Source organism: Choristoneura fumiferana, chromosome 12 (assembly GCF_025370935.1).
Source record: "Choristoneura fumiferana chromosome 12, NRCan_CFum_1, whole genome shotgun sequence".
Lineage (NCBI taxonomy): Eukaryota > Metazoa > Arthropoda > Insecta > Lepidoptera > Tortricidae > Choristoneura > Choristoneura fumiferana.
In genome coordinates, this window is record NC_133483.1 from 398435 (window position 1) to 421406 (window position 22972).

Below are 22972 nucleotides of genomic sequence, written 5' to 3' on the forward strand. Positions count from 1 at the left end.
CCTACTAGAAACTTTATAAATAGTACTAATTAGATATCTTATCAAACGATGCGCTTGCGCATACGATAGTTGTGGTTGTGTATATCGTTTAAAAGCTTTTCAATGCTAGTTTTATTTAAAAACTAGTTTTAAATTTAATAAAATTAATTATAAATAACCTTAAACAACTCTTTTGCAGGTGGTAGGATAATGTGCAACCACGATTTTCTTGCAAGCCACCATGCAGCAAGCTTGCAATCCAGAAGTACTAATGTGCAGGTCGTTGAGAGCATGTCTTAACTAGCAACTTAGGTATCGCCTTGAGTGTTGCAGATGTGCCAGGGTGTGAGGTTGGCAGCTCTCCAACACATCCTTGTGTAAAAAATATATTATATTAATAAAAATTAAAAACCCGACTGCCTTAAAAACTAAAGGATGAAAATAAGTCTAGTGGTCTAGAACTCTATCAAGAAGCTCATTTAAGGTTCAATCGGGACCCATTACGAAGATTTTATGAGCTGGTTACGATTTGAATAAGTCCCGACTGCTGAACCTTAAGTGAGCTTTTTGATAGAGTTCTAGACCACTAGACTTATTCTCTTTTTAGTTTTTAAGGCAGTCAGGTTTTTTTTTTTAATTTAATATTTTTATTTTATACTTTTTTGATATGTAAAAACTTATTTAAAATTATAATCCATATATTTAGAATGGGCTAATTATTAGCTTTCATTCGATACCATATTGTTACAATACAAAATATATTTTTTCATTCCTCCGCCATAATTTTCGCAGACGCCATATTGGAATATTATGTAGCCTATGTCACTCGACAATTATGACAAATCCAATGATACCTTATATTATGTCAAATCCGTCTAGCCGTTTAGGCTGCAGCGAGGGCCAAAGAAATGGACATACTTACCCACATACATACATACATAATACATACGCTCGAAAAACATAACCCTCCTTCGGGCAGTCGGGTAAAAAATAATAATTAGGGAAACATGTTAACTACTTATATTGTAGGTTCATGTTTTTAGCTACAGTGAGAAAGTTTATGCTTTAAGCTTATTTACCTTGCCCCGCTTGTTGTCGTTAGTGGTTCAAATCTTGTAAGTTCCCTTCCAGTGGTCGGATTGACTTGAAATTTGGTATTATGTATGTATCTATAAAGTTGAATGACAATGCAAGTACAGTCAACATAAAACCTTGTATATAAATGTTACTTTTGGTAGAAATTTATTAAGATTGGTTTTTTGGAATCTTTTGTATTTTTTTTTTATTTTTTTTTATTTTTTTTTTATTTCAATTCCAAATTTTTACTTTTACGGTCATCCCGTAAAACCGAAATTGAAAATACAAACTGAAATATAGATGCACAGAAAAAACAGAAAAATAAAACCATCACTGGGAATCGAACCCAGGTCCTCGGTAATCCGTACGCGTGCTATACCGCTACACCACTGATGGTCAACGGTACCGACACGAATTTCCCTATGCATCTCATATCTCAGCTTGTGTTTCTTACTTAGTCACTTAAGCAGCGACGCTAGCGAAATCTATGCCGTAAGCCTCAAATTTTCGGCATTCCTTAGAAATTTATTAGTCTGTTACGCAATCACACAATAACCGAATGGATTTGATGAAACTTAAGTCATAAGTGGGATACATACCTTATATCTTAGTAATTTGTTTACATGGGATTAAATTTTAAATTTAACAAGAATAGAGATCACTGTTCAAGAATGGCCAAGCAATTAATATAATAGGTTGTAATTGTACCATTGAATGCGTTTGTTTAAATAAATAAGTATTCACTGCTATTCGAATACCGAATGACAGAAATGACAAAATAATAAAACAACTCAAACCATAGGTTGTCAAAGCGAATGTACGCACTTTAAAATGTTACCATAACTATTTTTAGCGGGCCCAGTGAGGATTCGAAACACACACATACACCGTTAAATTGGTACAATTCTATTTCTGTACCCACCTGGATGCAGGTTTAAGAGTCTTTATCTCTATAAGTATATCTGCGATTTAAGTGACTCCGTACTAGAACGATTATGAGTATTGGATATCGACTCACGCGCATGATCCCGGATCTTGGCGGAAAGGGCAATGTTTTGAGATGCCCTTCTAAGAACGAGTTGGTACGGTAGGCAAAGATTTTTTAACCACTAACCCGAGTTTAGATTTGCAAGAAAAGTCGCGCAAGTTGCATTACATTGCGAGGCCGTAAAGCCAACGAGTTTGTAGTGGTCAATCGAGCGCCGCAATGTAATGCAACTTGCACGATTTTTCTTGCAAGCCTAAACTCGGCTTTATGCAATTTCAAGCTTCGCGAAACTTAAAAAAAAACATTTTAAAGAAGTGTTTCCATCAGAGATGTGCGAGGATTTGTTGCGAGGAATACCTATGTTGTTCATTAACCAATAGAAACGCTTAATTTACCTCGCCTCGCTCCGCTCAGCTGTTTCCACCAGAGATGTGGCTGTGCGAGGGTGTGTAAATGAAACGTTTCTATTGGTTAACGAAAAACACATCCCTCGCAACACATCCTCACACATTGTTAGTGGAAACGCTACTTTAATACTAGCTCGTGTATGGCATACAAACTATTAACTATACATCGGCACCTGATTTTCAGCCAAACCGATCACTAGAAGAGAGTGAACAAACATACAAAAAGAGACATTGCAAGTTAGTTAATGCTTCTGAAAATAATTTTCTCGATTGTGCATTTATTATAATCACGAGCACGTATGTATCGATGAAAAACTTAAGTAAATGACCTGTTATTATGTAGTACTTATTACTCGTAGTAATTGTGTCCGTGTAGATCAATACGGTATTTGACTATTTTGTATATGTTTTATAAATTAAAACTACAGAATGCCTGTTATCGAATAGGAAACAATTTTAGGCTACCTTTACAAATAACAAAGTTATAAAGGTTTGAAATTCAAGATTAGACAGAGAAAGACATACTGGCATGTGACGTCACACGCCAGTACCGCCATACTTGATGCATAGAGAAAGCGTTTGAGAAAGAGACAGGTATATAGATTTTTCAAAAAATCAATATAAATCCAATTATCAACCGATTTAAATTTCTCTTCGCTAAACACTATCTGTATGTCTATATTTTCATAATAATATTAAGATATGGCAAAATCAGGAGTTGTCAAATACCGTATTCTGTGCTCTACTACATACGTACCAGGTTATTTACTTAAGTTTTCACCTCTATTGAAGTTAGGCCAGTGTATTCCTGTCAATGACTATGTAATAAGACTCCATATTTGACGAGGGGACGACCCCGGGATGGCCACGTGGCTTGAGAACCTGACTATGAAGCTTGAGGTTCCGGGTTCGATTCCCGGCCCGGGCAGATATTTGTATGAATAATACGAATGTTTGTTCTCCGGTCTTCGATGTTTAATATGTATTTTAGTATGTATTTTTCTATATAAGTGTGTTTATCTGTTGCCTAATATCCATAGTACAAGCTTTGCTTACGTTGGGACTAGGTCAATTGGTGTCAAGTGTCCCGTGATATTTATGTTTATTTTTATGCATCAGCTGTAAGGGATTTAAAAACATACCTACACAAATCATTAAATTACGCTGTCACAAGTTAACATTCATTTACTTAGTCATAATTTCATGTCATTAGTTTCTTCTCTGTAAAATAGAACATCTTCTCCTCTCTCTTCTCTACGGAAATAGTACTCTTCCGGTAATTTGTCTTCTCGACCTATTTAATGTGTTCATCCGCTGCTTCACTTTAGTTTATAATAATAATAAACTATTTATGTATTTCAGACAGAATCCATAAAGGTTTATAGAAGATTGATAAATCTCTATGCCCTATGCGCTATGATAAAACTAAGATCAGATTGATACGATCCCTGGTATTCTCTATCGCCCTGTGAACGTGGAAACGTGGACAATCTTGCTCGAGAGAAACAAAGGATTGACGCATTCAAGATGTGGTGTAGGAGACATTATGCAATTTTGGACAGGGACCGGTGGAGGCAGATTATCCACTCCAGACGCAACCCTGATTCTGACCATGAGAGAGAGCGAGATTTTTTTTTGATTGTGTAATGTTAATTTTGGCAAATAAATCATTATCTCATCTTATTTGCAAAAAAATCACTGTTAGAACTTTTTCAACGCAAGTGTATCGCAACAATAAGTTGTTACTTAGAAAACACGTTCCGTAAAAAACTCGGTATGACCGCGAGCAGGAGTCGATACATATAATCGATACTTATAAATCGAGTCGGTTATGAGACGATAAAATCGGTTGCCGCCGGCTACCGGGCGTCTCGGGCTAAGCGACGATTACTCCGGTCTTTTTGTTCGAACTTAATATTAGGGTTGACGATTATGAATAACAAATTTAGTTTTTGTTTAAAAAGTGTTGGTACAATGAAGTTTCATTGATAAAATTGACATATTGTAAATTCTCTACGTGCTAGCCTAGTGGTTTGATAGAAATCAGCATCTCAAGTATAGGATCGTGGAGTGGGTGCCTCTGAGTGCGTATTCAAAATGAATGTGAGAAATTTCAATTCACAAACTCAAACTCACAACATTTATTGACATAAAAACACACTACACCACAGCAAAAACACAGTAAAAACATGAAGATAGAAAAATTAGAGACTGCGCTGTAGTGTGATACCAAAAGGACTTAGCTCAGCATGTGCCGTAGCCCTGTAATCAGAGCTGCAGCGTTGGTTTTCACCTGAGCCCCGGTGAGAGTGCACCCACGTAACTGAACGCGCATTTTATTCAAAGTAGGTTTACGGTGAAGGACAATGGAAATTTATTAAACACAAATTCACCAAAACAAAAAATGATATTTTTGAGGGCTTTGTTCAGTGGCAATGACGAGGTTGAATGTGACTTAAAACAAAATCATCAGAACATGTCAATAATAAATAAAACATACAGGTGAATTATAAAACATCTGTTAAGTTATCATTTATTTTTGATTTTAATCAATTTTTAATTTGCAGTAGAAATATACTTTATACATCAATTTCAGTTGTTTATTTCGTTTTCGTAGTTGTTTATTATTTTATCGGGTCTCCTGTTGCTTTCCATACCGCAGTGCTGAATTCCGGAGTTAGTAGCTGGTAAAAGAGTAAGCTGCAGCCCACTCACAAATTACTTCTCTTAGTCGCCTTTACGAAACTTACGGGGGAACCCATCTGTCCGTCTTATTCTAAAACTTCTACTCTACTACCTACCCTACCCTACCCTTGGGCACGGAGCCCTAAAGAAATAATTATAATAGAAATATTAATTAAATATTTTAGCAACCGTTGAAGGAAGCAATGAGATAATAATACAATAAATAAAGAATGTAATCATCCCAGCCTATATAATAATATAAAATTAATAGTAGATTGTTCAATGAGGGACTAAAACAAGTCATAATGACACAAGAAGTTTAGCCACCCGAGCAGAGCGAGGGTCACTATAGTTCGAGTGGCATTATGGTTGTTTAGTCTCGCGTTAAACATAATTTTCACTTTGAATGCGAGGAAAAAAAAAACAATGTTTTGTTCTAATTTACAATATATCTTTTTAAAAACGTACGCTCGTCTAATGGACAGGCCATCTATTTAAAATTCAAATAGTAAAAAAAATTGTTGCGTGATTTTTTATTTTATTGTTTATGAAGTGACGCTTTAAAAGCTTGCATATTTAGCCAACAGTTTCAAAATCGAAAACTACTTTAAAAATAATTGGACTATCCATAATGAAATGAATTAATCCTTAATGTAATTGAATAGATTCATAGTCGTAATCATTAATTGTGTTTCACGAAATTAAATCGTGTTTTTTTGCGCAGTTTTCATTTTGAGGTTATTTCCACGCTTAAAAATCCTCCATTCACAAACACCATGTTGGTTGTTTAGGGGTTTCCAATGTAAATTACTTTAATCCCTAGAGAATAAAAAGGAGCTTTATATGCAGACACTAAAGTAACATTTTAAGAGCATGAGAAGTGAAAAAATAATTATCCCGCCTGCCAGCCCTACCAGCATGCAAGATTATCGATAAAATAATTAAATGGTAACTCTCCAAATCGATTCTCGAGTGTTGTTATCGAACATGTTTGTTCCTTTTTCGTGCGAATAGCGGTCGGTTTTTGTGGCTGACGTTACTAAATCAAGAGGGAACTGCGCACATTAATGTTAGTGGTTTTAATCTAATAAGTAACCGAGTTTCGAGTTGGGCGAGCAATTTATAAAAATGCGCTTACGGCAGGTGAGGGCAAAATGCCTGTCTTGATTGAAGGAAAAACGAAACAAAATTTAAAGGTAAGTTTGCGTGGAAGATGACTTAGCTATTCAAAACAATTTTATTGTTTTAATATTTAAAAAAAATGTTGCAGAAAAAAAAGTTGAATAGAAAAAACAAAACTAATTAAATTCCATGTCACACGTAAATTAAGTACTAATATTAGGTCAAAGACCTTTAATTAATGTTTTGTACTGGACTGGACATATCTTTATCAGATTTTTTTGCCGACAGCAATTTCTTATTAGCGCCAGTCTGGCAGTGTAGAAGAGTTTCTACACTGAAGTAAACTACAATCTGAAACTTGACAAATATACTTAAATTTTACTATGACAAACTGATAACAAAAACAATTTTTTTGTTGGCATGTGAGCCACCAGTATCACGAACATGAAGAACATTTTTTTTATTCAATAATGTGAATATAGATTGCAGTCACCGGCAACAAAATCAAATAAGAAAACTAAACCAAAAAGATTCGTACGTTTTAACGGAATACTATACGAATCCAATACGAATACTATAGGATACTATATAAGAAAGCTATACTAATAGAACGGTTAGATATTTTTGAGTCTTTGTCCTTTATTTTATTTCATTTCATTTATTAATTTCATTCCTATTATTAATTAATTAATTAATTAGATAGGATAGAATAGAATAGGAGGATGGGAATTATTTTCCCTTGATATGTATCTAGCAGTAATTATCTATTCAAATTAATTCAACTAAAATTTAGAAAAATATTGCCCAGTCAGTTTTTAAATTCCGCCAATGGTAGTTCGTACTTGAGGAAGACGCGGTGTGTATGTAGACACTCTTCTTACCGCAAGTTATAGTACAGAATACAGACTACTTTTGAATTTACAAAAAAATAATGTCAGTCTAATAAGATTTTACTAGGGTAACATTAATGAAGACCGCTACGTAATTATTGAGAATTCCCATAAAATTATCCTACTGTTTCTACATTGCCAAAATGTCACAAACATCTTTACACCTTTATATCACTAACCATAAGGTATATTTTACATTATGGCTGTGTAGATGCCCTTAACTGTACCTACACGCGAGAGAAAACGCAAGTGTGAAGGACAACCAATCAAACTAACTCTATATTTGTCGACATCACAAAGATAAATGTACCCTTAATTGTGGCACGCTGACTCAATCAGCGACTAAAAAAAACTTTTAAGTACTCGATACAGTAATCGGTCGGAAACGTCTTCATTTGGCTCCGTATCGCCTGATTTATAATGCCCCTAATGTATTAAGCCTTTGTCGGCGGCTTATCGACTTAGAAGGCTTCCGATTTCGCTTTTTATTTTATTAGTGACGGGGATGATATAGATATGAAGCCGCTACTGTGTGACCGGCTTGCAGACTAACGCCACTGCGCTATTACCTATAGTCATGGTTATTATTTTCTAGTCTGGGTTGGTGTCCTACTGCAAGGATAACCTAACCAACAAAAGTTGGAAAACCTCCGACTTTGTCACTTCAAAGTTTAATATCTCAAAAACGGCTGAACCGATTTTGATAAAACATGTCTAAGAACTATCGCTAGAAAACCTGATTTCAAATAAAAGAAACCTCATTTAAATCGGTCCATCCGTTTAAGAGCTACGGTGCCACAAATAGACACACAGATACGCAGACACTATTAGCGGTTAAACTTATATTTATATATTTTATAGTAACAAAAACCAATTAAAGGACCACTCAAGCAGTAACGATTTTTGATGATGTAAAAAAGTCGTGGTGGCCTGCTGGTTTGACCTATCGCCTCTCAAGCAGAGGATCGTGGGTTAAAACTCCGGTTCACACCTCTGAGTTTTTCGAAATTCATGTGCGGAATTACATTTGAAATTTACCACGAGCTTTACGGTCAAGAAAAACATCGTGAAGAAACATGCACAAGCCCGAGAAACAATTTAATGGTGCGTGTGAAGTTCCCAATCCGCACTGGGCTCGCGTGGGAACTACGGCCCAAGCCCTCGCGTTCTGAGAGGAGGCTTGTGCCCAGCAGAGGGACGTATATAGGCTGGAATGGACTGGAAAGGAAAACATACGCACATAGTTTAATCGCATACCCACAAACATGGATAAAAATACGGAATCAAAACTTTACTAAGTTTATGTCGATATATTTATGAGTGAACAGCCATAATAAAAGTCAAATACACTTAAAATTATGGAATGACTTAGTTATCATAATCGATAAAGCAATTCTCATCTTCTCCTTAATATAGCCCACATGCTCTGCCAGTAGCTTTATACAAATCAGCAAGATTTCGCCGTTAAATCAGTTTTACTGCCCAAGGGCCGTAAAAAACCGTTTTATTATTTAGCGCGTAATTTGTATTCAAAATGATTTGGTTATTATGCACTATATTAGCGGCACAATAAACGTATACTGGACGATGGACAGTGTAAGATGTTCATAAATGCAAAATGGCGGTAAATATACAATGAAGTAATAAAATACCATTGAGCGATCATCTGCGGGATGTAATGTTAAAATTTGTATAAATGATTTTACTTTCAGTACCGTTTTGAATGAAATATTATGAATTGAATGATGAATGAAATAGTTTAATTGCTAACATAAAGAGGCACAATGCGTAAATTTTACAATTACGCATATTTCAGACCGTAATTAGGACTACCTACTATATGTATGGTTAAAATTAGCTACCTCGACGTTTCGACCACATTGTAGCGTATATTAATTAAGTATAGTACCTGGGCGACTGAGCTTTGCTCGGGTTAAAACTCGATAATAAGCGTTTTCCCAGAGATAAGACCAAGCTAGATCGATTTGTCATCCCCGAAAACCCCCACATACCAAATTTCATCGAAATCCAAAAAATATATATACATATACAAGAATTGCTCGTTTAAAGGTACCTATTAGATTAGATAGATTAGATTAGATTAGTTATTTCGTTATATAAATCGTTATGTCTAAAAATATCAATTAGCTTCAGACTTTAAGGTTTAGACTAGATTCGTCATCGTCATATCAGCCACAGGACGTCCACTGTTGGACATAAATCTCCCCCATATACCTCCAGTTACTTCGGTTTGAAGCAGCCTGTATCCACCTAGTTACTATATTGAAAAGTTAAAAACTAAAAATAAAATCCAATAAGATTCCATATTCTAATAAGTATAAGTCTGTGATTCCAATAAGACCAATTGGACCCAATTATAAACAAGACGCAGTGGACATTGCTACCGCACATTAAAACATTTTCTGTGACCAAAATGGGAAAAAAGGATAAGTTAGAAACGGGCGCGGGACGCGAGTGATGAATTGACATGTTCCCGGGCCATTAGTGGGGAGATAAGGAGGCATTTAACTCAATCTGCGTGTGCGCAGGCCGCTGCGCCGCGCAACTACAGGGTGCTACGCATTGCACCGACACTAAGAAAAGAAGAAGAAAAGTGCGACAGTAGATTTGTATTTGGTAAATGTCAAAAACGTTGATACAAAATATATTTATTTAAACTAAAAATTTATGTTGACAGAAATTAGTCCCATTGCTGGGCGCAGAATTTATTTCATAATGAGAGGGCCTGGGCCGTGGTTCCCACGCGGGTCCAGTGCAGTGTAATTTCGCTAATGAATTTCGAAAAACGGATTTGCACCTACAATCCTCTGCTTGAGAGGCCATAGGTCTAACCAGATAATCACGGCTGTGAAATGGCTAGTTATGAATAAGTATCGGTAATTGCTTACCATCAGGTGATCCGTTTACTCGTTTTCCCCCTATCCCATAAAAAAATATGATTGGAAACAAAAAGAAGAAGGATAACTGGTAACTTCAATATTTCTAATATCCAATTTAATCGAATGTTTTATCGCAAACCGAAATTATTGAGCCACTCGCCACTTTTTTAATTTAACCGTGTTATACATGTTCGCGACTGTACATATCACATAAAAAAATCTAAATACTCGTATTTCAGCAACTCAAGTGCAACATTTATTTCACTCAGTTGAAAATATAGCTGGCATCATCCTGTACAGACTCTGGGTGTAAAGTCCGATAGTCAGCGGCCGGTAGCTCGTTAATGAGAGAGCTTCCGTCAATAAAATCCGAGTGCGTGCAACTTTGACAACCCCGCCGCCGAGGGAACCCCAAGACGCCCCAAGACCCCTCTATGAGATAGTTTCCTTTAGGATAATCGTAGATTGGTATCGAAAAAATGAGTTCTATCCCACGCTGAGAGACCCCCAAGTCTCCATAGTCCACAGCGGCGGTGTTTCTATTTATTTATTTTGTTCCAATCGTTTGTGACCATGATTAGCTTACCGTGAAATCCTAGAGCCGATAACTGGTCGATAATTAAAAGGAAGCGATATATTTGGGAAGATGCATATCTAATTGGAACGATCGGTGCAGTTTGGTTGGAATTATACCGCATTCGACGGTGTTTCACATGAATTAAAAGTTTAGATGATCTGGACGTCCAACAGAACTAAGGCAGTTATGATGATGATGAGAACGACCATATTTTTTGTGTCTTATGTTATTTACTTAATGAAATGTACTTAAGTAAACGTACGAGTGCTCGTCACTGTCCCAATAGATGTCATTTAGCAATAGAGATGACAGCAGGGTGTCATCTATTGGGCATTAGCGTGTCGAACACTCGGTCGTTTACCGTAAATTGCAAAGAATTTTGGTCGTCCATTGTTCGTAATTCCTAACACAGCCTTCCTTTACACACCTCTCCCGGAATACTCTTGCAGCTAATTAAGGGGCGCTATCACCCGATAGCAGCCACGACCGGGCTAATTAACTTGTTCATTAGCGCCCTGCGCCCGCGCACCGCGTTTAAGTGCCCGTAATGTCTTATTACATACATGGTACTGAGATCTTGAAGATCGGCTAATGTATAGCTAAGGGATTTTGTAAACAAATACTCGTATATTCTTTTTCCAAGAGAAGTAGATTTTGTGTTTTGCATCGACCCTTCAATTGATAGTGTCCGCCGATTCAAGACTATCTTTTTGTATTTTTTTATGTAGAATTGTTGGTACTGTAATGTACTGACGAGGCTTGAATCACGAACTTTTTACAATTTTGACAATTTAAGGGTAAATTGGAAACCCGGCCAAGCACGTGTAGGGTTTCATACTAATATGCGGCAAATACTTCCACTATTATTCCTAGACTTGCTTGAAGTGATAGTTTTCCTTTTAAATTCGTTATATTGATAATCTATGATGAACCTATTGATGATTTATTTCAAATAATCATTAACTATTGAGTTAATGATTATTTGAAATAGATTAATTTTAGTAATTGTTTTTTTTTCAAAAATTTGTTTTACTTTTCAAATATACCAATGCTAAATTACAGATTACTAATACTACGCTAAACCATGGACGGACGGATAGAGAGATAAACATGGTCAAACTATAGGCGAAGCCCTAAAAAACATCACAACCCTAATAATTACGCCGTCCGTCGGTTTGTTTGTCTGTCACGATTTTTTTCTTTATTTTATCATTATAAGTCCTTCATCTTAAAGCTTGCAGACATAAAAATAATGTTTACTATTTTGACGGCATAAGAACCAATAAGAATTTTAATGAGAACTCAGTTAGATTAAGTTTAAATTTGTTTTTGTCTAGTTTGCTGACTAAATGGACTCCATTAAGTCAAACCATTCGTAACCAATCAATATAATTTAGTTTTCGCAAAATTTTAAGGCACTAGAATCCCGTAACTTTTATCAACGTTTTATATAACTCAATCGGATCTCGAGATAAAACCAAATAAACAGAAATTCTCAATAACAATGTGCCGTGTACCGCTAAAAGGTCCCGATAAAGAACCTCGAACAGTAGCTTAATTTATGCCGCATCAGTTGTACCCGACAAAAAAGAACTTCTTTTATGAATATATTTATTTCACTTATCGTGCGCTGATGTTGTAAGTATCGTTCGGATGTCGTGACGATACAGAGCTTGTTTATTTTGTTAAACGTGCTTTTAAATTTTAAATGATATCTAAGCAAATGCTCTCACTGTTCATCGTTCGAAGAGCAATAATTTATGATTTTTGGGCGTCACGATCATCAGAAATGATGACATACGAAGAATAACGAGGGTTACCGGTATAGAAGTGACAATGGGCAGGCAAGACAAGGAGAACAGATGACCATTGGGGCCTAAAAGTTCTCGAAGAAGACCGTGGATCGGCAAGCGCAGCGTAGGATGTCCACTAACGAGACGGACGGATTACCTGGTATACCACGGGCTCGCAGTGAATGCAGCCCGCTTGCAACCGAAACAACTGGAGGTATATGGGGGAGACCATGTCTAACGGTGCATGGGCATTGTGCTGCTGATTATGATGGTGATGATGGGCGTCACAATCAAGAAACTATCCGTTTTCATAAGGGGATTCCATGTCTCAATGACCATCGATCTGAATTCCTTAGTTTTCTAATGTTTTTTGTAGCTTATTATATCAACAACAACGGCTTTAAGCAATATCGTATCCCATATTTACTTCAAAGTTCATTGTTTTCGAGATATTTGGCATCAAAGTTGAACAATTTTAGGTTTTCTGGCCATAACTTTTGTGTTAATTAGTTTCAAATGAAAAACCTCGACCAGTTTTTAGACACGTCCAAGACAAACCCAAATATGTAGATTTCGTTTATGTTAGATCTTTCACGTCAATAGAAATACGAAATAAGTGTTTTTTCAGACAATGTTTAAAAAAACATACACAATTAAGTATTCATTTTTTTTAAAATCCGGTAGACAAAAATGGTGATAAAAGATTGGAGAACCGATAGCCGTTTGACTTATAATTCTATCTGTAAATAGTGCAAAAGTAGGAGATACGATTTAAAACTTGACAAAAATCGATGAAAACCTCGGGTAGCCCCTTAACGAAACACAACTGTCCTGACATGTCTTAATTTTGTTGTTTCGGCCTCGTCTGATGTTTTGGCCATTGCAGTGACCGTTGTCACAAATAAAGTGAAGCACAGAGTGAAGTGCGAGAACGTTTTGCGAGGCATGTTTCCACTAGAGCTGTTCTAAGCGAGGATAGGTAAATGAAGCGATCCTATTGGTTCATGATATACTATTCCTCGCATCGCATCCTCGCACATCTCTGATGGAAACGCAACCTTAAAGAGACGTAGAGTTCGCGACACTCAAAATTTCATATTTTCGCCATATATTTCATCCAAGACCTCTATTCCCCTTACCCCAGTTCTTAGACATAGGAATGTCGGTGGTCCATCACGCTTCCAAGACGCCCGTTGCAGACGTGCGACTATTCGGGAATGTAATTGGGGCCATAAATCGTACGGTGATCCGACGGATTATCCGTGACTGTTTGTTATGAAATCGATTGAATTAGAAAGTTTACTGAGGGCTGGATTTTTTGGATTGGCCGTAAAAGCAGGGTTGTAAAAGTAAATAGGTGGGCTAAGGAGCGGAAGCCAACGCCGGTTGAGCAATCTGCTGAGCAAATGTATTTTCCGTAGTCTAATGATGGTGTTTCTTTATTAATAAATTTTCTATGGAATAAGCAAAGCGATTGCTTGTGATGTGTTTCTGGTAGACAGAGCTCGGTTTACAAAATATTAACATCTACCTTTTTTTTTGTGTAGAATACGTTTAACATGCGCCCGCGGCAACTATGTATACAATTTTGCAGATTAATACTATACTATTTACTTCTTGAGAAGAATAATAATAGGATAGGATAATAATTTATTGAATCAGGCGTTGCTAATAATTACCTAAAATAATAACTTTGCTCACCCGCGACCTTATGATAACTAAGTTAAGTTAAGTTACTAAGTTTATGCAAGATATGCGTGTTCATGCAGTTCCTCCACCTCTACTGTAAGAACACACATAAATCACACAAAACCATCTACCACAACCACGCTACACTGACGCGTTACAACTGAACCAGAGCTCATCTTCAGAGCAACACAACCGTATACCATGTTACCAGATGTTAAACTTAAAGTCGATGTCCAGTACCAGATGTTAGACTGTACAGTGTGGAGGTGAAGGAACTGCATGAACACGCTCTTGCATAAGTGTAGCTATAATAAGGTCGCGGGTGAGCAAAGTAATTGTTTTAATTCATGAACATAAGAAAGTTTTTACCAAGGTTTATTTTCGTTTTAAATTATCAAACATACTAACTTGCTGTTTAAATATATATTCTTGAGTCTTTAACGCTAAGTAGAATGTCAACTAATATCCTTCCTTTGCACTATATCTCCTAAACGCGTTATCCCCGGATCGGCGGCGCCGGCGCACCTCGCGCTAATTACGGCAGCGTCTCCTCGCTCGTGACCGCGCTATCGCGTCCCAGCGATAACAGTTCGGAGCTTCTCTCTGTCTTAGGCATAAGCCGGGCCCATTGCCCGGACGAATAAGGATGAATAATAAAAAAATATCACCACCACCACCACCACACTACACTGAAGCGTTTCGAACTCAACCAGAGCTCATCTTCAGAGCAACACAACCGTTCACCATGCTACCAGGTGTTAGACTAATGAAGAATCTGAAGATCTGAAGATGAGCTCTGGTTGAGTTCGAAGAAGTGAAGAAGTTAAAGACTATCTGATACTGGACATCTGGTGGGCTTTGAGTCTAACATCTGGTACCATGGTGTACAGTTATGTTGCTCTGAAAATGAGCTCTGGTTGAATTGTAACGCGTCGGTGTCGGTGATAGATGGGTTTGTGTGATTTTTGTGTGTTCTTACAGTGGGTGAAGGAATTGCGTGAACACACATTTTTTGCATAAACGGTGCTATCTTAAGGTCGCGGGTGAACAAAGTAATTGTTTCAGTTCTTGAACTGATAACAATTAACTACGTGTTTAATAAGTAACGGAAACCGATCAACCCGCAGGTGATAATGATTTCCCATCACGCCTCACACCCGTACATAATGATCCAGCTGCGCGTGCGGCGGCTGCAATTATTTTCCAAGTTACCAAATAAGATGGCTAGATGGCAGCTTAAAACACTATTTGAGTTGAAAGATAAAATTGCGAGGCCCTGCTCAAAAATTACACAGACGATTGACATGATTAACGTTGCATAAGAAATGTCCGTGCCATATTTTAAGTTTGTAATCCTAGCGGTTGAGGTTTCGGGATTTCGTCCCGGTTCTGTGAGAATTTCGAGAAAAAATTAGCCTATGAGTTATACTAGATCTTCCGCACCACCGTGTACCGTGTTGCGTATTTTGAGTAGCGGTGTTGGCCATGCGATATAAACGGTGCGCATACGATGCGTCACTGCGATTCCGTACCGTCACCGTTTTTTAAGCAGCGGTCTGGCCTCTCCTTTAGGCACTTGTCTCACCGCCAGCGAGGAAACGATTGGCTATCGACTATTTTCTCGCTCAAGAAACGAACAAAAGATATAAGATCCTGTGTGAGTAAAAGAGACACATGTATTAATAGTTGATCGCTGGCTGTTCACACTGTCGGCGAGAACTCGCACTTACATCTTTTGTCGCAGCGACAAGAGCTATAAAACTCGCTGAGCTATAGATACTCGCTCAGCGATGTCAGCTTGGCGGCCGCCCCGCACGAGCGAGTCGAGTGGAGCGAGCAATCGCCCGTCGCACGCGAACACTCGCTTACAGCCGAGCGACAAAACTACACTCGCTTCTCGCTGCTCGCCCACTCGTTTCTAGTTACTCGCTCTACTCGCTTCTCGCTCATCGTCGGCGGTGGGACAAGTGCCTTAAAGTCAATCTTATCGTCACAGAGTAACAAACAAACACGCATACACGCACACACTCACAAACGTTCCATTTTTAAGTTTTATAACATAGGGTGATCACGGTGCAGTTTTCGGGAACTCCCATAGGGATTCAGCAATATCCCGTAATATCAAATTAACTGTCGGATGACCAGAACACAAAAGCGAAGCGATCAAAGACTCATCCCAGCCTTTATACGTCCCACTGCAGGGCAGGCAAATTTCAAATGTAATTCCGCTCATGAATTTCGAAAAACTCAGAGGTGCGAGCCGGGTTTGAACCCACGACCCTCTGCTTGAGAGGCGATAGGTCAAACCACTAGGCTACCACGGCTTCTTAGGCCACCACGGCTTCAAAAGCGATCAAAGACTAGTTTCGGTATTATTTAGAAAAAAGCTATCTAGATGTAAGTACGTACGTAACACATACGCGGAAGTACAAATCCATGTCCAACAGTTCATTCACACATAAAATATCGTTGAAAATCTAAAACACACTCCCACACCGCACCTGTTTATCTCACTATCTACGTAGGCGATAGCCGGCGTCGGGCTGCTATCGGTACATGGGCTACTGGCGACACAAATGGGTTTAGCTTGTTGCTCTTAATAAGAGGAATCCGTAGGAAAGTTGGGAATGTTACGCGTAGTTAATTGTGATACGGGACCAATAGTTTTGGAAAAGCCAATTAACGTTCATTCAGATGATAGGTCGTTCAACTTTCAAGTTGCAAAACATCGACAAAAAAAATTATGTGTTAAAAATAAAGTTGTGTTAAATACCTACTTGTGATGTATAGATATCATTTAATAATATTGTAAATCTGTTTAAAAAAAATATACCTCGTTGAGTTTCTTGCCGGATTCTTCTCAACAGAGGTTTTTCCGAACCGGTGGTAGATTTGTTTTGACATTCATAAGTGCTTGTTATAGCCTAAATTGAATAAAGATATTTTTAATTTGACTTTGACTTCGTTGAGCAATCCTTCTTTTACCGACTTCAAGAATAGGTGTCAAATATGGCCACCGTGTCCGGATAAATTGTAATAATTTATCGGCAAGCGAAACCTTAGAGCGGGAGTTGAATGCAAAATTAAAATGAAATTGAAATGAACCTTTTTCAGAAAGATTCAGAAAGTTACAAGCCAGTTATAATTTTAATGTGTATCTAGCAAGGACAGATATTATAGTGATTTAATAAATTTAGCAAGCATTTTTTAAATAAATGGGTCAAACTAGGTTAGGTTAACTTACATCAATTATTTAATGTGAAATTCGCTTTAAAATTAGTTTTCACCGTTAATTACAAAACCATTCATCCTATACAATAAACACAAGTAGTTTATAATTACAAAATAATAACGCCTGCTGAATACAGATGCGTTGTGTCTGAGTCAGATGTTCTTGCGTCTTGAAGCAAAGTTGCAAATAAATATTTACACTGATAAAATGATGATGATGATGATGATGTGATCCTGTTATCCATCACTAGGGACATAGGGCTCGTAGAAGAGTTTTTCAGTTGGCTCGATCTTGCGCGGCTTCTTCCAGCTCTTCCCAGCCGAGACCAATTGAGCCAGCTTCCTTCTCAACTGATCGTCTCCACGTGGTCCGAGGACGTCCTGGCCGTCTTCTGCCAGTAGATTGCCAACGGAGACCCTGCTTGGGCAGGTGATCATTCGACCCTTGAAGCGTGTGTCAAATCCATCGCTATTTCCTTGTAAGAACTTCTCGGCTTACTGGCTTCTGGTCAGTCATTTGCCACAGTCTGATAAAATTGACAGCAAAAATCTGCCTCACTCACTTAGCCTATTTAAAGAACTCCATTTATTTCGCATGCCTTATAAACATTTATAGACTAGACTAGACAACTTCTAGAGCAAAAACCGCGTTTATCTACGATCGTAGTTAGCTCCTAGACACGCTGAAGTACTAGGCTCTCATGAGTCGAGAGGAGGTTGGATTGTCTTCGTAAACTGTCAAGTGTCGATGGAAAAACGTTGTGGTAACTGCACGATCTTAATGAGAGTGGACAAACAGGACGGCAAAGGGCCGCGGGCGCAGCGTGGATAAGCCTCGAGGTACTTTTAATTAAAACGATTTGTCATGGGTTTGAGTTAGCGTTTTTTGTTTAGATTTATAACCAAATTTTTCATGTTATTAAAATTTGTAAGGATAATGGGAATCTTATTGGAAGAAATTGCTTATAAACAGCGAAGTCTTGGCCAGTTTTTACGTTTTACATCCGGAATCGATTTAAAAAAAATGTGTTTTTTGATGATGTTACATCCTAACTTGTATCTGATTGTTATTTGAAATTTGTCTTTTCCTAAGTGTGTACATACTTAAATAGCGTGGGGACTTGCCACAACCGCAACATTGTACTGAGTGGAGCTCTATTTATACCTACCTACGTTTTTTTTCTTTCCAAAAATTTTTTTGAAGTATCGAGTATGTGTAAATAAATATCTCTCTCCTGCTCTTTCTCTCTTATAAGTTTTTCATCGATTGTATACTATTACGCTAGTGATACCTACAGATATTGTTTTTACAATTCACCTTTCTTCATATATTTCTTTGTTATAAGAGTACAAATTATTACGTACAATATTATACATATTTTAAAGCACGCAACGAACTTAATCAGAGGACTAGTTCGATCCTCCCTATGCCTTCAGCCATCATAACACGCGCCCTAAAAGGCACTGGTATCATTACCCCGACCGGTCGCTACCGGCCACCGCCGCACGTTGCTACAAGCCTGGTACCTGGCAGCTCAACTCGAGTGTTGTTTTTATGCACCTCTGTGTTTGTGTTGCTATCGAGATCCCTAGAACATCCAACATACACATCCACAAACCACTGTAGACTTTAACACTACGTGATAAAATCCCCATTGATGTGTAGCAGTTGAAGAATGTGGATATTGAATGGTACAGAGAACCATTTCATTCACGTTGCTCGCTTTATAGGTATTTGGAATATGACGTAAATGGACGTATGATGTTTATTGAGAAAAACTAGCGAGATAAAATGATTGTTTACGACCACATATTCTGACAGGAGGTATTTTTTTCGTAATGGATAAAAACCGGTCGTATGTGACTCTGGCCGCACATACTACGGATTCCGAGGAACGAGTATGCGATGCTGTTATGAAGCAAAAGGTTTTTTCTAAATCGCTGGTTTAGCTTTTGATTAAAATAGAAAATAATGGAGTAGCGTAACTTAAATGTCAATTGAGAACTGTTTTCATTCGAAGACTTACAAGAAACATTTTTGTAGGCAAAGTATATTCGTAATTAAATTATCCAGCTAGATAGCTGCATTATACATATAATTTTTGTCATGAACATGTGTTTGTGATGAAATACAGACATTTTAACCACTTATATTATAGTTTCATACCAACAAAAACACCCCAGTAGCTATCAATTAAAATGACGTAATCCATGTCACAAAGCATTGCAGCAGCAAACATCCGGGTAGGTATTTCGAAGTTCAGAACATCTTCTTAATGTCTAAACATAAGCTATACGACAAACAAAAACAGATGTAACTAAAAAAAAAACTTAAGAATGACAGTCAATTTTACGCAAGACCAAAATTGCACAACATTTCTTCAGTAGCTTTTCCTAGAAACGATTTGGATAAGTAGATACGGCCTGAGCCTGACACCAGCCTGTAAACACTATACCATTCCATTACCAGCAACTCAAATCCAGTAGCTCGCCGGTGGCAGCAATTTTGCATTACACAGTAGCCTGGTCAGCCCTGCTCGCCTAGTACCGCCTCTGGCCTCCAGCCAGTAATAAACCCTGTACAGTGCTTTGATTAATCTCCTCAATGAGATCATGTAGATGGCTTGTATTGAACATTCTTCTTCGCTTTTATGTAACCCTGGTTATTGAGAATGGGATGTGCAGTTCGCATGTCTAGTTAGTTATTGAGAACAAAGATGAGTTATGTAGCTAGGTAATTGCATCTTATACTAAGTTTATGTATATCCAAAGGAAGAGGACATGAAAGAACTAAGGAGAACGTCAACGACAGGTCATATCAAAAATCAAAAAGCTGGTAGGGGAAAAAAAACCGGCCATTATTCCACCGAAAAGAACGTAAATGTCTAATGTACATAATGAATAATGTAAGTTTAAAAGATCAATGAACGTAATGGCGCCCCCTTGTATGGAAACTAGCAAAGTAAAAATTACATTTAAATAATTCGAAATAAATAAGACGTTTTCATATTTTATACTTAGTTAATTAATATTAAGACCTAGTAAAACAACATTTAAAATAATAATCACATTTACGTAATCTAATTGGCCTATCAAATTACTACTAACCTTTAAATCTGTCAAACGAAACTATATTTTTTTCAAACTAATAGGCCATTAAATTCTACAGTAGGTGTCGCTATAAAATTCTTAAGTAAAATATAATATCGTCTCGGAACAAATTCGGCGACGAATGGCATACTCGACGGCCGAATACAGGTGCCCAAAATTCGACGACACCTTTTACGTATAAAGCTGGTTATAAGTTAGGGATCAACATAAATTGTCCGTTCTCACAATAACGCATGCGCACAATGGACGGCATTCCAACATGAATGGTATTCGCAGTTTATCCATTGATGTAAGTTATCACTTTGTTATATGGGTTAGTATTGTGAATTTTAAAACGATAAACGATACGAATAGAACTGATTTGTTTATAATTTAAAATATAAAAGATAAATATTTTATTCTTTCTTCGCAAAGTACAGAGAGCACAGTTAAAATACATTAAAAATTATAATTTAATTTAATATGAATTAACAACAATGCAATGAAAAATTATTTAAAAAAATTAACTAGCATCCAAAATTTGAAAATTTAGCACTAGAAATATGTGTCGCAAACCCTGCTAATTATTTTAAATAAGTATACTGATTTGTCTATACCTACATATATTTAGGTAAGTTACGGCCACAGTAGGTAAGTTAAGTACGCTTTGTAGAGATGACAAAATGAGAATTAAAAACTACTTAGCTCATACATTTTCTGTAAAACCTGTAGAAAGTAAAATTTACGATGACTGCAAATCTCGTAAACAATATAAAAAATGGATCATCTCGAACAAAGTCGATCGAAAAGCAATTAAATCAGCCAATGAAGGTTAATAGGCACACCGTTTCGCATAAAGTGCGACGCGCGCGCCGGTTCCACGGTGTATAGTAGAAAAACAGTAGTAATACTGTGTAAAAAATCAAGAAAAAACAAAAACTTGACACAGAAACAACTACGATCACAGAAACACAGAGCTATAGAAGCAGCTTAAAACTACTTTTCAGGGCGATAAGTTTAAGATAAATACGCTTGACAAGCATAACCTTTCTTTTTGTTACTAACTATTGTGATACCGTGTCCGTCTTTTAGAACAAATCAAACATAGATCTATATAGCTCTAGCACATAACATAATTCAGGAGCGCATCAAAAAAATATGAAACAAGCTCTTAATGTTTTAGGTCATTCCCTATGCACTAAAAATAACTTCTTTCTTATTTTTGCGTAGCTTAGCAATGTGCAAATTAATGAAACTGTGAAATAAAATTTGACATCGTTAAACAACATATAAACAAGTTTTTCAGCAAGAAGTCCAAAAAAAAGGTTGATTTCGTATAGTTGAAAAATATGCATACATACAATACTGTCGGCACTATGTGCACTGCTGATGCGCCGGAGTCGACTTCACGCGAATTTAATGCTATTAAATGTCGATCAGCAGCAGTACGCCAGATATGGCCGATGGACCAGGAGCAAGCTTATATTTTAACGACTAATTATTTTTTTTTTCCAGGAAACCTAAAAAAACCTACGAGGATTTTGAATAAGTAATTTTTAATTCGATTCGTGTGAGCGCAACATAAATGCTGTGCGTCACCACAAAACTGTCCCGGATGTATGTGATGAAACGAGTAATGGTGAATTATGCACACAATGTTAAATTATTTGATGTCTTTCGTAGCAATACTTTGTTATTTTTTACTACCGTAGATAGAAGCCAGTAAAATTTGTAAATCTCTTACAGAAGGATTTACAAACAGTGGAGAGTTTGAGGACAAATAAATAAAAAAGTAGCTAGTACATTAAAAACTTGATTGTATTTGAAATGGGTTTTAATTTAAGGTATGTATTTAAAATTATAGAAATACGAAACGTTTGTGGAATGGGGGTAATTATTACTAAGTATGTTTCTAGGTGTGGGATGAAAGAAAGAAAGAAAGAAAGAAAATACATTTATTCACAACAATATTATTAGGTACAAAAAACAACACAAAGGTATTTGTCATTGCGGTTGTGAATCGGACACTGGCTCAGCATAATGCTGAACATCTTTCGTTATTGTTAGCCAGTTGTGCAACAAATATTGTACGGATTACCTATGTGTTTTGCTCACCTCGACTTCTAAGGATTTTCCAAACACCATAATCTTTTAACTGTAAAATTACGTCCATAAAAGTACGTAAATTATCAAAAATTAAAGGTAATTATAGACTCTTCATTGTTATCCACAAAACAATAGATGCAATTATGACCATGCTCGGGTAAGCCATTATTGACATCCTTATTTGACTTCAACTCCCGTTCTAACACAATAAAACCGCGGTTTCCCGTAAAGAAAGTGTGTAACAGTTTCGGTGATTGATTTACGCGATAAACGCCGTAATTTACGATTAATAATAATCAACCGCTTTACACTATTAATTTCCAATTATATTGTAATTGTAACCTTTGTGATTACCACGTGATTAATGGTTGGGCTGTAAATGTAGCTACTAGCAAAAAAGGCAGATAGTTAAATTTTTGGTTGTATGTAATGATTTTA